Genomic DNA, 15,944 nt, shown 5'->3' on the forward strand with positions numbered 1-15,944 from the left:
CCCTTGGTACCACGATCTTCCGTCGATAGCTCAGTTGGTAGAGCGGTGGACTGCAGAGGTTCCAACTGCGGACAGCTATAGGTCGCTGGTTCGAATCCGGCTCAACGGAGCAATATTTTGTTTTTTTCTTCATGTTTTATTAGTGATTTATTGCCGCATGTGCCGCACAATAACGTACAAAGTGAATAAAACATGTCATACGCGACACAAAGTGTGCTGGCACGCAAATTTATATGCGAGACGATTGGGAAGGTTGTAGAAACGTCGCTATTTTACTAGCATCAGGGGTAAATACGCGTGAGAAGGTAATTATATGTCATGCAGCTTCATGGTTCTCGTTATTTTGTCAGCCTCAATACTGCCTGCGATCCCTTCGGCATAAAGGATGAATCAGCGCCTTGGTACCGCCATCTTCCGTCGTTAGCTCAGTTGGTAAAGCGGTGGAATGTAGAGGTTCCAACTGCGGACATCCATAGGTCGCTGGTTCGAATCCGGCTCGACGGAGCAAGCTTTTTTTATTCTTTATTTTTTAATTAGTGATTTATTGCCACATGTGCAGAACCATATAGTACAAAGTGAATTAGAACTTGTCATACGCGTCGCGAAGTGTGCTGGCACCCAAAGTTTATATGCGAGACGATTGGGAAGGTTGTAGAAACGTCGCCATTTTACTAGCATCGGGGGTAAATACGCGTGAGAAGGTAATTAAATGTCATGAGGCTTCATGGTTCTCGTTATATTGTCAGCCTTTATAGTGCCTGCGATTCCTTTGGCATAAAGGATGAATCAGCCCCTTGGCACCGCGATCTTCCGTCGATAGCTCAGTTGGTAGAGCGGTGGACTGTAGAGGTTCCAACTGCGGACATCCATAGGTCGCTGGTTCGAATCCGGCTCGACGGAGCAAGCTTTTTTCACTCTTTAGGCTTTAATTAGTGATTTATTGCCACATGTGCAGCACCATAATGTACCAAGTGGATTAGAACATGTCATACGCGTCGCGAAGTGTGCTGGCACCCAAAGTTTATATGCGAGACGATTCGGAAGGTTGCAGAAACGTCGCAGTTTTACTAGCATCGGGGGTAAATACGCGTGAGAAGGTAATTAAATGTCATGCAGCTTCATGGTTCTCGTTATAACGTCAGCCTTTATACTGCCTGCGATTCCTTCGGCATAAAGGATGAAACAGCGCCATAGTACTGCCATCTTCCGTCGATAGCTCAGTTGGTAGAACGGTGGACTGTAGAGGTTCGAACTGCGGACATCCATAGGTCGCTGGTTCGAATGCGGCTCAATGGAGGAATGTATTTGTTGTAGTCTTTATGTTTTATTAGTGATTTATTGCCCCATGTGCAGCACCATAATATGCAAAGTGAATTAGAACATGTCATACACGACGCAAAGTGCGCTGGCACCCAAACTTTATATGCGAGACGATTGGGAAGGTTGCAGGAACGTCGCCATTTTACTTGCATCGGTGGTAAATACGCGTGAGTGGGTAATAAAATGTCATGCAGCTTCATGGTTCTCGTTATTTCGTCAGCCTCTATACTGCCTGCGATTCCTTCGGCATAAAGGATGAATCAGCGCCGTAGTACCGCCATCTGCCATCGATATCTCAGTTGGTAGAGCCGTGGACTGTAATGGTCTAACTGCGTACATCCATACCTCGCTGGTTCGAATCCGGATCGACGGAGCAAGATTTTGTTGTATTGTTTATGTTTTATTTAATGATTTATTGCCACAAGTGCAGCACCATAATGTATTAGGTGAATTAGAACATGTCATACGCGTCACGAAGTGTGCTGCCACCCAAAGTTTATATGCGAGACGGTGGAAAAGGTTGTAGAAACGTCGCCATTTTACTAGCATCGGGGGTAAATACGCGTGAGAAGGTAATTAAATGTCATGCAGCTTCATGGTTCTCGTTATTTCGTCAGCCGCAATACTGCCTGCGATCCCTTCGGCATAAAGGATGAATCTCCGCCTCTGTACTGCCATCTTCCGTCGATAGCTCAGTTGGTAAAGCGGTGGACTGTAGAGGTTCCAACTGCGGACATCCATAGGTCGCTGGTTTGAATCCGGCTCGACGGAGCAAGCTTTTTTTATTCTTTATTTTTAATTAGTGATTTATTGCCACATGTGCAGAACCATATAGTACAAAGTGAATTAGAACTTGTCATACGCCTCGCGAAGTGTGCTGGCACCCAAAGTTTATATGCGAGACGATTGGGAAGGTTGTAGAAACGTCGCCATTTTACTAGCATCGGGGGTAAATACGCGTGAGGAGGTAATTAAATGTCATGCAGCTTCATGGTTCTCGTTATATTGTCAGCCTTTATACTGCCTGCGATTCCTTTGGCATAAAGGATGAATCAGCCCCTTGGTACCACGATCTTCCGTCGATAGCTCAGTTGGTAGAGCGGTGGACTGCAGAGGTTCCAACTGCGGACAGCTATAGGTCGCTGGTTCGAATCCGGCTCAACGGAGCAATATTTTGTTTTTTTCTTCATGTTTTATTAGTGATTTATTGCCGCATGTGCCGCACAATAACGTACAAAGTGAATAAAACATGTCATACGCGACACAAAGTGTGCTGGCACCCAAATTTATATGCGAGACGATTGGGAAGGTTGTAGAAACGTCGCTATTTTACTAGCATCGGGGGTAAATACGCGTGAGAAGGTAATTATATGTCATGCAGCTTCATGGTTCTCGTTATTTTGTCAGCCTCAATACTGCCTGCGATCCCTTCGGCATAAAGGATGAATCAGCGCCTTGGTACCGCCGTCTTCCGTCGATAGCTCAGTTGGTAAAGCGGTGGACTGTAGAGGTTCCAACTGCGGACATCCATAGGTCGCAGGTTCGAATCCGGCTGACGGAGCAAGCTTTTTTTATTCTTTATTTTTTAATTAGTGATTTATTGCCACATGTGCAGAACCATATAGTACAAAGTGAATTAGAACTTGTCATACGCGTCGCGAAGTGTGCTGGCACCCAAAGTTTATATGCGAGACGATTGGGAAGGTTGTAGAAACGTCGCCATTTTACTAGCATCGGGGGTAAATACGCGTGAGAAGGTAATTAAAGGTCATGCAGCTTCATGGTTCTCGTTATATTGTCAGCCTTTATAGTGCCTGCGATTCCATTGGCATAAAGGATGAATCAGCCCCTTGGTACCACGATCTTCCGTCGATAGCTCAGTTGGTAGAGCGGTGGACTGTAGAGGTTCCAACTGCGGACATCCATAGGTCGCTGGTTCGAATCCGGCTCGACGGAGCAAGCTTTTTTATTCTTTTTGTTTTAATAGGTGATTTATTGCCACATGTGCAGCACTATAATGTACAAAGTTAATTAGAACTTGTCATACGCGTCGCGGAGTGTGCTGGCACCCAAAGTTTATATGCGAGACGAGTGGGAAGGTTGCAGAAACGTCGCAGTTTTACTAGCATCGGGGGTAAATACGCGTGAGTGGGTAAGCAAATGTCATGCAGCTTCATGGTTCTCGTTATATCGTCAGCCTTTATACTGCCTGCGATTCCTTCGGCATAAAGGATGAATCAGCGCCGTAGTACTGCCATCTTCCCTCGATAGCTAAGTTGGTAGTACGGTGGACTGTCGAGGTTCAAACTGCGGACATCCATAGGTCGCTGGTTCGAATCCAGCTCAACGGAGCAATCTTTTTTGTTTCTTTCTTGATGTTTTACTAGTGATTTATTGCCACATGTGCAGCACCATAACGTACAAAGTGAATAAAACATGTCATACGCGACACAAAGTGTGCAGGCACCCAAAGTTTACATGCGAAACGATTGGGAAGCTTGTAGAAACGTCGCCATTTTACTAGCATCGGACGTAAATACGCGTGAGAAGGTAAATAAATGTCATGCCGCTTCATGTTTCTCGTTATTTCGTCAGCCGCAATACTGCCTGCGATCCCTTCGGCATAAAGGATGAATCAGCGCCTTGGTACCGCCATCTTCCGTCGATAGCTCAGTTGGTAGAGCGGTGGACTGCAGAGGTTCCAACTGCGGATATCCATAGCTAGCTTGTTCGAATACGGCTCGACGGAGCAAGCTTTTTTTATTTTTTATGTTTTAATTAGTGATTTATTGCCCCATGTGCAGCACCATGATGTACAAAGTGAATTAGAACTTGTCATACGCGTCGCGAAGTGTGCTGGCACCCAACGTTTATATGCTAGACGATTGGGAAGGTTGCAGAAACGTCGCCGTTTTACTAGCATCGGGGGTAAATATGCATGAGAAGGTAATTAAATGTCATGCAGCTTCATGGTTCTCGTTATATCGTCAGCCTTTATACTGCCTGCGATTCCTTCGGCATAAAGGATGAATCAGCGCCGTAGTACTGCCATCTTCCGTCGATAGCTCAGTTGGTAGAAAGGTGGACTGTCGAGGTTCAAACTTCGGACATCCATAGGTCGCTGGTTCGAATCCGGCACGACGGAGCAAGCTTTTTCATTCCTTATTTTTTAATTAGTGATTTATTGCCACATGTGCAGCACCATATAGTACAAAGTGAATTAGAACTTGTCATACGCGTCGCGAAGTGTGCTGGCACCCAAAGTTTATATGCGAGACGATTGGGAAGGTTGTAGAAACGTCGCCTTTTTACTAGCATCGGGGGTAAATACGCGTGAGAAGGTAATTAAATGTCATGCAGCTTCATGGTTCTCGTTATTTTGTCAGCCTCAATACTGCCTGCGATCCGTTCGGCATAAAGGATAAATCAGCGCCTTGGTACCGCCATCTTCCGTCGATAGCTCAGTTGGTAGAGCGGTGGACTGTAGAGGTTCTAACTGCGGACATCCATAGGTCACTGGTTCGAATCCGGCTCGACGGAGATGGCTTTTTTCTCTCTTTAGGTTTTAATTAGTGATTTATTGCCACATGTGCAGCACCATAATGTACCAAGTGGATTAGAACATGTCATACGCGTCGCGAAGTGTGCTGGCACCCAAAGTTTATATGCGAGACGATTCGGAAGGTTGCAGAAACGTCGCAGTTTTACTAGCATCGGGGGTAAATGCGCGTGAGAAGGTAATAAATGTCATGCAGCTTCATAGTTTTCGTTATTTCGTCAGCCGCAATACTGCCTGCGATCCCTTCGGCATAAAGGATGAATCAGCACCCTGGTACCGCCATCTTCCGTCGATAGCTCAGTTGGTAAAGCGGTGGACTGTAGAGGTTCCAACTGCGGACATCCATAGGTCACTGGTTAGAATCCGGCTCGACGGAGCAAGCTTTTTGTGGTATTCTTTATGTTTTAATTAGTGATTTATTGCCACATGTGCAGCACCATAAAGTATAAAGTGAATTAGAACATGTCATACGCGTCACAAAGTGTGCTGGCACCCACAGTTTATATGCGAGACGATTGGGAAGGTTGTAGAAACGTCGCCATTTTACTAGCGTCGGGGGTAAATACGCGTGAGAAGCTAATTAAATGTCATGCAGCTTCATGGTTCTCGTTATTTCGTCAGCCTCAATACTGCCTTCGATCTCTTCGGCATAAAGGATGAATCAGCGCCTTGGTACCGCCATCTTCCGTCGATAGCTCAGTTGGAAGAGCGGTGGACTGTAGAGGTTCCAACAGCGGATATTTATAGGTCACTGGTTCGAATACGGCTCGACAGAGCAAGCTTTTTATTCTTTATGTTTTGATTAGTGATTTATTGCCACATGTGCAGCACCATAATGTACAAAGTGAATAAAACATGTCATACGCGACACAAAGTGTGCTGGCACCCAAAGTTTATATGCGAGAAGATTGGGAAGTTTGTAGAAACGTCGCCATTGTACTAGCATCGGGGGTAATTACGCGTGAGAAGGTAATTAAATGTCATGCAGCTTCATGGTTCTCGTTATATCGTCAGCCTTTATACTGCCTGCGATTCCTTCGGCATAAAGGATGAAACAGCGCCGTAGTACTGCCATCTTCCGTCGATAGCTCAGTTGGTAGAACGGTGGACTGTAGAGGTTCGAACTGCGGACATCCATAGGTCGCTGGTTCGAATGCGGCTCAACGGAGGAATGTCTTTGTTGTAGTCTTTATGTTTTATTAGTGATTTATTGCCCCATGTGCAGCACCATAATATACAAAGTGAATTAGAACATGTCATACGCGACGCAAAGTGCGCTGGCACCAAACTTTATATGCGAGACGATTGGGAAGGTTGTAGAAACGTCGCCATTTTACTAGCGTCGGGGGTAAATACGCGTGAGAAGCTAATTAAATGTCATGCAGCTTCATGGTTCTCGTTATTTCGTCAGCCTCAATACTGCCTTCGATCTCTTCGGCATAAAGGATGAATCAGCGCCTTGGTACCGCCATGTTCCGTCGATAGCTCAGTTGGAAGAGCGGTGGACTGTAGAGGTTCCAACAGCGGATATTTATAGGTCACTGGTTCGAATACGGCTCGACAGAGCAAGCTTTTTATTCTTTTTGTTTTGATTAGTGATTTATTGACACATGTGCAGCACCATAAAGTATAAAGTGAATTAGAACATGTCATACGCGTCACAAAGTGTGCTGGCACCCACAGTTTATATGCGAGACGATTGGGAAGGTTGTAGAAACGTCGCCATTTTACTAGCGTCGGGGGTAAATACGCGTGAGAAGCTAATTAAATGTCATGCAGCTTCATGGTTCTCGTTATTTCGTCAGCCTCAATACTGCCTTCGATCTCTTCGGCATAAAGGATGAATCAGCGCCTTGGTACCGCCATCTTCCGTCGATAGCTCAGTTGGTAGAGCGGTGGACTGCAGAGGTTCAAACTGCGGACATCTATAGGTCGCTGGTTCGAATACGGCTCGACGGAGCAAGATTTTTTTATTTTTTATGTTTTAATTAGTGATTTATTGCCACATGTGCAGCACCATAATGTACAAAGTGAATTAGAACTTGTCATACGCGTCGCGATGTGTGCTGGCACCGAAAGTTTATATGCGAGACGATTGGGAAGGTTGCAGAAACGTCGCCGTTTTAGTAGCATCGGGGGTAAATATGCATGAGAAGGTAATTAAATGACATGCAGCTTCATGGTTCTCGTTATATCGTCAGCCTTTATACTGCCTGCGATTCTTTCGGCATAAAGGATGAATCAGCGCCGTAGTACTGCCATCTTCCGTCGATAGCTCAGTTGGTAGAAAGGTGGACTGTCGAGGTTCAAACTGCGGACATCCATAGGTCGCTGGTTCGAATCCGGCTCAGCGGAGCAATCTTTGTTTTTTTCTTCATGTTTTATTAGTGATTTATTGCCACATGTGCCGCACAATAACGTACAAAGTGAATAAAACATGTCATACGCGACACAAAGTGTGCTGGCACCCAAAGTTTATATGCGAGACGATTGGGAAGGTTGTAGAAACGTCGCTATTTTACTAGCATCGGGGGTAAATACGCGTGAGAAGGTAAATAAATGTCATGAAGCTTCATGGTTCTCGTTATTTTGTCAGCCTCAATACTGCCTGCGATCCCTTCGGCATAAAGGATGAATCAGCGCCTTGGTACCGCCATCTTCCGTCGATAGCTCAGTTGGTAAAGCGGTGGACTGTAGAGGCTCCAACTGCGGACATCCATAGGTCGCTGGTTCGAATCCGGCTCGACGGAGCAAGCTTTTTTATTCTTCATGTTTTAATAAGTGATTTATTGCCACATGTGCAGCACTATAATGTACAAAGTGAATTAGAACTTGTCATACGCGTCGCGAAGTGTGCTGGCACCCAAAGTTTATATGCGAGACGATTGGGAAGGTTGTAGAAACGTCGCCATTTTACTAGCATCGCGGGTAAATACGCGTGAGAAGGTAATTAAATGTCATGCAGCTTCATGGTTCTCGTTATTTTGTCAGCCTCAATACTGCCTGCGATCCCTTCGGCATAAAGGATGAATCAGCGCCTTGGTACCGCCATCTTCCGTCGATAGCTCAGTTGGTAAAGCGGTGGACTGTAGAGGTTCCAACTGCGGACATCCATAGGTCGCTGGTTCAAATCCGGCTCGACGGAGCAAGCTTTTTTTATTCTTTATTTTTTAATTAGTGATTTATTGCCACATGTGCAGAACCATAATGTACCAAGTGAATAAAACATGTCATACGCGACACAAAATGTGCTGGCACCCAAAGTTTATATATGAGACGATTGGGAAGGTTGTAAAAACGTCGCCATTTTGCTATCATCGGAGGTAAATACGCGTGAGAAGGTAATTAAAAGTCATGCAGCTTCATGGTTCTCGTTATTTCGTCAGCCTCAATACTGCCTTCGATCTCTTCGGCATAAAGGATGAATCAGCGCCTTGGTACCGCCATCTTCCGTCGATAGCTCAGTTGGTAGAGCGGTGGACTGTAGAGGTTCCAACAGCGGATATTTATTGGTCGCTGGTTCGAATACGGCTCGACAGAGCAAGCTTTTTATTCTTTATGTTTTGATTAGTGATTTATTGCCACATGTGCAGCACCATAATGTACAAAGTGAATAAAACATGTCATACGCGACACAAAGTGTGCTGGCACCCAAAGTTTATATGCGAGAAGATTGGGAAGGTTGCAGAAACGTCGCCGTTTTACTAGCATCGGGGGTAAATATGCATGAGAAGGTAATTAAATGTCATGCAGCTTCATGGTTCTCGTTATATCGTCAGCCGCAATACTGCCTGCGATCCGTTCGGCATAAAGGATGAATCAGCGCCTTGGTACCGCCATCTTCCGTCGATAGCTCAGTTGGTAGAGCGGTGGACTGTATAGGTTCCAACTGCGGACATCCATAGGTCGCTGGTTCGAATCCGGCTCGACGGAGATAGCTTTTTTCACTCTTTAGGTTTTAATTAGTGATTTATTGCCACATGTGCAGCACCATAATGTACCAAGTGGATTAGAACATGTCATACGCGTCGCGAAGTGTGCTTGCACCCAAAGTTTATATGCGAGACGATTCGGAAGGTTGCAGAAACGTCGCAGTTTTACTAGCATCGGGGGTAAATACGCGTAAGTGAATAAGTATATGTCATGCAGCTTCATGGTTCTCGTTATATCGTCAGCGTTTATACTGCCTGCGATTCCTTCGGCATAAGGGATGAATCAGCGCCGTAGTACTGCCATCTTCCGTCGATATCTGAGTTGGTAGATCGGTGGACTGTCGAGGTTCGAACTTCAGACATCCGTAGGTCGCTCGTTTGAATCTGGCTCAACAGAGCAATCTTTTTTGTTTTTTTCTTCATGTTTTATTAGTGATTTATTGCCACATGTGCCGCACCATAACGTACAAAGTGAATAAAACATGTCATACGCGTCACAAAGTGTGCTGGCACCCACAGTTTATATGCGAGACGATTGGGAAGGTTGTAGAAACGTCGCCATTTTACTAGCGTCGGGGGTAAATACGCGTGAGAAGCTAATTAAATGTCATGCAGCTTCATGGTTCTCGTTATTTCGTCAGCCTCAATACTGCCTTCGATCTCTTCGGCATAAAGGATGAATCAGCGCCTTGGTACCGCCATCTTCCGTCGATAGCTCAGTTGGAAGAGCGGTGGACTGTAGAGGTTCCAACAGCGGATATTTATAGGTCACTGGTTCGAATACGGCTCGACAGAGCAAGCTTTTTATTCTTTATGTTTTGATTAGTGATTTATTGCCACATGTGCAGCACCATAATGTACAAAGTGAATAAAACATGTCATACGCGACACAAAGTGTGCTGGCACCCAAAGTTTATATGCGAGAAGATTGGGAAGTTTGTAGAAACGTCGCCATTGTACTAGCATCGGGGGTAATTACGCGTGAGAAGGTAATTAAATGTCATGCAGCTTCATGGTTCTCGTTATATCGTCAGCTTTTATACTGCCTGCGATTCCTTCGGCATAAAGGATGAATCAGCGCCGTAGTACTGCCATCTTCCGTCGATAGCTCAGTTGGTAGAAAGGTGGACTGTCGAGGTTAAAACTGCGGACATCCATAGGTCGCTGGTTCGAATCCGGCACGCGGAGCAAGCTTTTTCATTCTTTATTTTTAATTAGTGATTTATTGCCAAATGTGCAGCACCATATAGTACAAAGTGAATTAGAACTTGTCATACGCGTCGCGAAGTGTGCTGGCACCCAAAGTTTATATGCGAGACGATTGGGAAGGTTGTAGAAACATCGCCATTTTACTAGCATCTGGGATAAATACGCGTGAGAAGGTAATTAAATGTCATGCAGCTTCATGGTTCTCGTTATATTGTCAGCCTTTATACTGCCTGCGATTCCTTCGGCATAAAGGATGGATCAGCGCCGTAGTACTGCCATCTTCCCTCGATAGCTAAGTTGGTAGAACGGTGGACTGTCGAGGTTCGAACTGCGGACATCCATAGGTCGCTGGTTCGAATCCAGCTCAACGGAGCAATCTTTTTTGTTTCTTTCTTGATGTTTTATTAGTGATTTATTGCCACATGTGCAGCACCATAACGTACAAAGTGAATAAAACATGTCATACGCGACACAAAGTGTGCAGGCACCCAAAGTTTACATGCGAAACGATTGGGAAGCTTGTAGAAACGTCGCCATTTTACTAGCATCGGACGTAAATACGCGTGAAAAGGTAATTAAATGTCATGCCGCTTCATGTTTCTCGTTATTTCGTCAGCCGCAATACTGCCTGCGATCCCTTCGGCATAAAGGCTGAATCAGTGCCTTGGTACCGCCATCTTCCGTCGATAGCTCAGTTGGTAGAGCGGTGGACTGCAGAGGTTCCAACTGCGGACATCCATAGGTAGCTGGTTCGAATACGGCTCGACGGAGCAAGCTTTTTTTATTTTTTATGTTTTAATTAGTGATTTATTGCCACATGTGCAGCAACCATAATGTACAAAGTGAATTAGAACTTGTCACACGCGTCGCGAAGTGTGCTGGCACCCAAAGTTTATATGCGAGACGATTGGGAAGGTTGCAGAAACGTCGCCATTTTATTAGCATCGGGGGTAAATACGCGTGAGAAGGTAATTAAATGTCATGCAGCTTCATGGTTCTCGTTATTTTGTCAGCGTCAATACTGCCTGCAATCCCTTCGGCATAAAGGATGAATCAGTGCCTTGGTACCGCCATCTTCCGTCGATAGCTCAGTTGGTAAAGCGGTGGACTGTAGAGGTTCCAACTGCGGACATCCATAGGTCGCTGGTTCGAATCCGGCTCGACGGAGCAAGCTTTTTTATTCTTTATTTTTTAATTAGTAATTTATTGCCACATGTGCAGAACCATATAGTACAAAGTGAATTAGAACTTGTCATACGCATCGCGAAGTGTGCTGGCACCCAAAGTTTCTATGCGAGACGACTGGGAAGGTTGTAGAAACGTCGCCATTTTACTAGCATCGGGGGTAAATGCGCGTGAGAAAGTAATTAAATGTCATGCAGCTTCATGGATCTCGTTATATTGTCAGCCTTTATACTGCCTGCGATTTCTTTGGCATAAAGGATGAATAAGCCCCTTGGTACCGCGATCTTCCGTCGATAGCTCAGTTGGTAGAGTGGTGGACTGTAGAGGTTCCAACTGCGGACATCCATAGGTCGCTGGTTTGAATCCGGCTCGACGGAGCAAGCTTTTTTATTCTTTATGTTTTAATAAGTGATTTATTGCCACATGTGCAGCACCATAACGTACAAAGTGAATTAGAACATGTCATACGCGTCGCGAAGTGTGCTGGCACCCAAAGTTCATATGCGAGACGATTGGGAAGGTTGCAGAAACGTCGCCGTTTTACTAGCATCAGGGGTAAATACGCGTGAGTGGGTAGAGTGGGTAAGTAAATGTCATGCAGCTTCATGGTTCTCGTTATATCGTCAGGCTTTATACTGCCTGCGATTCCTTCGGCATAAAGGATGAATAAGCGTCGTAGTACCGCCATCTGCCGTCGATAGCTCAGTTGGTAGAGCGGTGGACTGTATAGGTTTTAACTGCGTACATCCATAGGTCGCTGGTTTGAATCCGGCTCGACGGAGCAAGCTTTTTTGTGGTATTCTTTATGTTTTAATTAGTGATTTATTGCCACATGTGCAGCACCATAATGTATAAAGTGAAATAAAACATGTCATACGCGTCACAAAGTGTGCTGGCACCCAAAGTTTATATGCGAGACGATTGGAAAGGTTGTATAAACGTCGCCATTTTACTAGCATCGGGGGTAAATACGCGTGAGTGCGTAAGTAAATGTCATGCAGCTTCATGGTTCTCGTTATTTCGTCAGCCTCTATACAGCCTGCGATTCCTTGGGTATAAAGGATGAATCAGCACCGCACTACCGCCATCTTCTGTCGATAGCTCAGTTGGTAGAGCGGTGGACTGTAGAGGTTACAATTGCGGACATCCATAGTTCGCTGGTTCGAATCCGGCTCGACGGAGCAAGCTTTTTTTATTCTTTATGTTTTAATTAGTGATTTATTGCCACATGTGCAGCACCATAATGTATAAAGTGAATTAGAACATGTCATACGCGTCACAAAGTGTGCTGGCACCCAAAGTTTATATGCGAGACGATTGGGAAGGTTGTAGAAACGTTGCCATTTTACTAGCATCGGGGTAAATACGCGTGAGAAGGTAATTAAATGTCATGCAGCTTCATGGTTCTCGTTATATCGTCAGCCTTTATACTGCCTGCGATTCCTTCGGCATAAAGGATGAATCAGCGCCGTAGTACTGCTATCTTCCGTCGATAGCTCAGTTGGTAGAACGGTGGACTGTAGAGGTTCGAACTGCGGACATCCATAGGTTGCTGGTTCGAATGCGGCTCAACGGAGCAATCTCTTTGTTGTAGTCTTTATGTTTTAATTAGTGATATTCTGCCACATGTGCAGCACCATAATATACAAAGTGAATTAGAACATGTCATACGCGACGCAAAGTGCACTGGCACCCAAAGTTTATATGCGAGACGATTGGGAAGGTTGCAGAAACGTCGCCATTTTACTTGCATCGGTGGTAAATACGCGTGAGTGGGTAACAAAATGTCATGCAGCTTCATGGTTTTCGGTATTTCGTCAGCCTCTATACTGCCTGCGATTCCTTCGGCATAAAGGATGAATCTGCGCAGTAGCACCGCCATCTGCCGTCGATATCTCAGTTGGTAGAGCGGTGGACTGTATACGTTTTGACTGCGTACATTCATAGCTCGCTGGTTCGAATCCGGCTCGACGGAGCAAGCTTTTTTGTCTTATTCTTTATGTTTTAATTATTGATTATTTTCCACATGTGCAGCACCATAATGTATAAAGTGAATTAGAACATGTCATACCCGTCATAAAGTGTGCTGGCACCCAAAGTTTATATGCGAGACGATTGAGAATGTTGCAGAAACGTCGCCATTTTACTAGCATTGAGGGTAAATACGCGTGAGTGGGTAAGTAAATGTCATGCAGCTTCATGGTTCTCGTTATTTCGTCAGCCTCTATACAGCCTGCGATTCCTTCGGTATAAGGGATGAATCAGCACCGTAGTACGGCCATCTTCCGTCGATAGCTCAGTTGGTAGAGCGGTGGACTGTAGAGGTTACCATTGCGGACATCCATAGGTCGCTGGTTCGAATCCGGCTTGACGGAGCAAGCTTTCCGTTGTATTTTTTATGTTTTATTTAGTGATTTATTGCCACAAGTGCAGCACCATAATGTATTGCCGCGCGCTTGATCTGCCAGCGCAAAAGAGGCAGACGAAGTGGCAGTTCCCCTCGTGCCATTGTTCTGTTTTTGGCTGCGCTGAGCCGACCGCTCTTCGGACTTTTGTGAGGACGCCTTAAAAACGTCTCCTGTCTCTTTAACGTGACATTTTAATGGTGGAGGTGCTGGGTAACCTCACCTATGCAACAGACTCCTTCTAGCAGCCGGAAAGTGACCCAAAACCCAGAGCTTACGCCGGTACACCGTTTCAGTCGGAGGATTCGAGGACTGTCCCCCGAGTTTGTGCCTCACAGTACAAGTACGTCGACTGGTATGGAGAATACTGTTGCTGTCACCGCTTCCCCTACCGCTGGAGCCGCCGCTGCTCCAACCGCTGCACCCGCAGCTGCACCCACTCATTATACGCTACAAAAACCACGTGTTCCGAGTCCCTTTCGTGGTGGCCTCTATGAAGATGTGGAAGATTGGCTGGCTGAGTACGAGTACGTAGCGGATTTCAACGGGTGGGACGAAGTAGCGAAGCTCAAGAATGTGTACTTTAGTCTTCTGGATGGTGCTCGCACATGGTTCCAGAACCGCAAGGGCCTCCTAACGTCGTGGCATGAGTTCTGTCACAGGCTCCGCGAAACGTACTCGAGTCTCGATCGTCGAGAGCGCGCTGAAAGGGCCCTCCAGTCCCGCATGCAGATGCCTAATGAAGGTGTGGCTACATACGTGGAGGATATGGTTCATCTGTTCACTCGCGCCGATCCAACCATGCCGGAAGACAAGAAGCTGCGACACTTGATGCGAGGTGTGAAAGAGCAGCTCTTCGCTGGACTCATTCGTAGTCCGCCTAGAACGGTCGCGGAGTTCCTCACTGAAGCCGTCGCCATGGAAAAGGCGCTGCAGCAGCGGAACCAGTACGATCGGCAAGTGAATGCTACCTATACCACCGGGCTAGGCTCGTTCCCGACCGACGTGGGAGCGCTTCGCGAGCTGATACGTTCGGTTGTTCGCGACGAGCTACGACAGCTGCAACAGCTGAACCAGGCGCAGCAGCAGCCTTCCACGAATTGCATCGCCACCATCATACGTGACGAAGTTCAGCATGCGCTCGGCACACCTCGCCGCGAGACACCAACGCAGGTTGCTGCACCACTTCAGGCGTTCGCAACTTCAAGTGAACCTCTAGGGGTGACCTACGCAGACGTATTGAGACGCACCGTTCCGTCGTCCACGACACCATCCCCAGTGAGTGGTTTCCAGCGCACCACTTATACCGACACGTTCGAACACAACGCACCTGCACCAGTCCCACTACCAGCCGCAACCCCGTACGCCACACTGCAGTCCGCACAGGTGGTCCCTTATTTTGCAGACACTCGACCCGTCATGCGTAAATCCGACATATGGCGCATGCCCGACCGACGACCGCTTTGCTACCACTGCGGTGAAGCGGGTCACCTCTACCGAGACTGCCAGTACCGCCGACTTGGGCTGCAGGGTTTTCCTGCCAATTCACCCCGCCCCCGGTTTGGACAGAGACCACCAGAAATTGAAGATTTTATCGCTCGGCAGAACGTCCCACTCAGGCGTCAGTCGCGCTCACCGTCACCGCGGTCGTCATCTTATTCAGGCAACGGAAATCGAAGGCCGCAAGGACGGTCTCCGAGCCCTCGCCTGGAAAACTAACGCCAGCGACCTTTCGAGGCGAGGCCGCTGATTCTCGACGTGATGAAGACCTCGCCCTCCAATCGACGCGACATCGGACCAACGGAAATTCGACTACGCCGGCGCCTGTATCCCAGCTGAGCGACTTTTCAATGGACATACCTGTGCTGCTCGACGGTCGCAATTTAACTGCCTTAATAGACACTGGTGCTGACTACTCGATTATTAGCGGACAATTGGCACGTACCTTGAAGAAAGTGATAATGCCTTGGACAGGATCGCATGTACGTACAGCTGGCGGACATGTTGTAACGCCGGTTGGTTTGTGCACGTCCAGGCTACAAATACGAGGCTGCACGTTTTTGGTCAGCTCCATCGTGCTACGTGACTGCTCCCGCGAATTAATTCTCGGCCTCGATTTTCTTCGGGAATATGGCGCCGTAATCGACCTACGGCGACGCTGCATTTCCTTTTCGACAGTCAACGCTACGTCAAGGGACTCCAACCGCCGTACAACCGCCCTCCGTGTTTCCGACGACAGTGTCACAATACCACCTCGTGCAAGTATCCTAATTCAGGTGACTTCCGAAGGAACCAGTGACGGTGAAACAGTGGCAGAGTGCAACGTCTCCCTGC

At 46.8% G+C, this 15,944-nt stretch overlaps 1 protein-coding gene and 19 non-coding genes across 20 annotated transcripts in view; all 20 read left to right on the forward strand.

The window, feature by feature from the left end:
• LOC142803787 (uncharacterized) overlaps positions 1–15,944 on the forward strand; it is a 373,950-nt gene that overhangs the window by 236,431 nt on the left and 121,575 nt on the right. The gene's annotated exons all lie outside the window — the stretch shown is intronic.
• Positions 20–109, forward strand: TRNAC-GCA (transfer RNA cysteine (anticodon GCA)). The gene is given in 2 exon segments: positions 20–56; positions 74–109. It is a non-coding gene; the product is annotated as a tRNA-Cys (tRNA).
• Positions 414–505, forward strand: TRNAY-GUA (transfer RNA tyrosine (anticodon GUA)). The gene is given in 2 exon segments: positions 414–451; positions 469–505. It is a non-coding gene; the product is annotated as a tRNA-Tyr (tRNA).
• Positions 811–900, forward strand: TRNAY-GUA (transfer RNA tyrosine (anticodon GUA)). The gene is given in 2 exon segments: positions 811–847; positions 865–900. It is a non-coding gene; the product is annotated as a tRNA-Tyr (tRNA).
• TRNAY-GUA (transfer RNA tyrosine (anticodon GUA)) lies at positions 2,002–2,091 on the forward strand. The gene is given in 2 exon segments: positions 2,002–2,038; positions 2,056–2,091. It is a non-coding gene; the product is annotated as a tRNA-Tyr (tRNA).
• On the forward strand, positions 2,397–2,486 carry TRNAC-GCA (transfer RNA cysteine (anticodon GCA)). The gene is given in 2 exon segments: positions 2,397–2,433; positions 2,451–2,486. It is a non-coding gene; the product is annotated as a tRNA-Cys (tRNA).
• On the forward strand, positions 2,791–2,881 carry TRNAY-GUA (transfer RNA tyrosine (anticodon GUA)). Its single transcript is given in 2 exon segments — positions 2,791–2,828; positions 2,846–2,881. It is a non-coding gene; the product is annotated as a tRNA-Tyr (tRNA).
• Positions 3,187–3,276, forward strand: TRNAY-GUA (transfer RNA tyrosine (anticodon GUA)). The gene is given in 2 exon segments: positions 3,187–3,223; positions 3,241–3,276. It is a non-coding gene; the product is annotated as a tRNA-Tyr (tRNA).
• On the forward strand, positions 4,771–4,860 carry TRNAY-GUA (transfer RNA tyrosine (anticodon GUA)). The gene is given in 2 exon segments: positions 4,771–4,807; positions 4,825–4,860. It is a non-coding gene; the product is annotated as a tRNA-Tyr (tRNA).
• Positions 5,166–5,255, forward strand: TRNAY-GUA (transfer RNA tyrosine (anticodon GUA)). The gene is given in 2 exon segments: positions 5,166–5,202; positions 5,220–5,255. It is a non-coding gene; the product is annotated as a tRNA-Tyr (tRNA).
• On the forward strand, positions 6,749–6,838 carry TRNAC-GCA (transfer RNA cysteine (anticodon GCA)). Its single transcript is given in 2 exon segments — positions 6,749–6,785; positions 6,803–6,838. It is a non-coding gene; the product is annotated as a tRNA-Cys (tRNA).
• On the forward strand, positions 7,540–7,629 carry TRNAY-GUA (transfer RNA tyrosine (anticodon GUA)). The gene is given in 2 exon segments: positions 7,540–7,576; positions 7,594–7,629. It is a non-coding gene; the product is annotated as a tRNA-Tyr (tRNA).
• Positions 7,935–8,024, forward strand: TRNAY-GUA (transfer RNA tyrosine (anticodon GUA)). Its single transcript is given in 2 exon segments — positions 7,935–7,971; positions 7,989–8,024. It is a non-coding gene; the product is annotated as a tRNA-Tyr (tRNA).
• TRNAY-GUA (transfer RNA tyrosine (anticodon GUA)) lies at positions 8,723–8,812 on the forward strand. Its single transcript is given in 2 exon segments — positions 8,723–8,759; positions 8,777–8,812. It is a non-coding gene; the product is annotated as a tRNA-Tyr (tRNA).
• Positions 10,701–10,790, forward strand: TRNAC-GCA (transfer RNA cysteine (anticodon GCA)). Its single transcript is given in 2 exon segments — positions 10,701–10,737; positions 10,755–10,790. It is a non-coding gene; the product is annotated as a tRNA-Cys (tRNA).
• Positions 11,098–11,187, forward strand: TRNAY-GUA (transfer RNA tyrosine (anticodon GUA)). Its single transcript is given in 2 exon segments — positions 11,098–11,134; positions 11,152–11,187. It is a non-coding gene; the product is annotated as a tRNA-Tyr (tRNA).
• Positions 11,493–11,582, forward strand: TRNAY-GUA (transfer RNA tyrosine (anticodon GUA)). The gene is given in 2 exon segments: positions 11,493–11,529; positions 11,547–11,582. It is a non-coding gene; the product is annotated as a tRNA-Tyr (tRNA).
• Positions 11,897–11,986, forward strand: TRNAY-GUA (transfer RNA tyrosine (anticodon GUA)). The gene is given in 2 exon segments: positions 11,897–11,933; positions 11,951–11,986. It is a non-coding gene; the product is annotated as a tRNA-Tyr (tRNA).
• Positions 12,297–12,386, forward strand: TRNAY-GUA (transfer RNA tyrosine (anticodon GUA)). Its single transcript is given in 2 exon segments — positions 12,297–12,333; positions 12,351–12,386. It is a non-coding gene; the product is annotated as a tRNA-Tyr (tRNA).
• Positions 13,491–13,580, forward strand: TRNAY-GUA (transfer RNA tyrosine (anticodon GUA)). The gene is given in 2 exon segments: positions 13,491–13,527; positions 13,545–13,580. It is a non-coding gene; the product is annotated as a tRNA-Tyr (tRNA).

This window comes from Rhipicephalus microplus, chromosome 3 (genome assembly GCF_043290135.1).
Source record: "Rhipicephalus microplus isolate Deutch F79 chromosome 3, USDA_Rmic, whole genome shotgun sequence".
Lineage (NCBI taxonomy): Eukaryota > Metazoa > Arthropoda > Arachnida > Ixodida > Ixodidae > Rhipicephalus > Rhipicephalus microplus.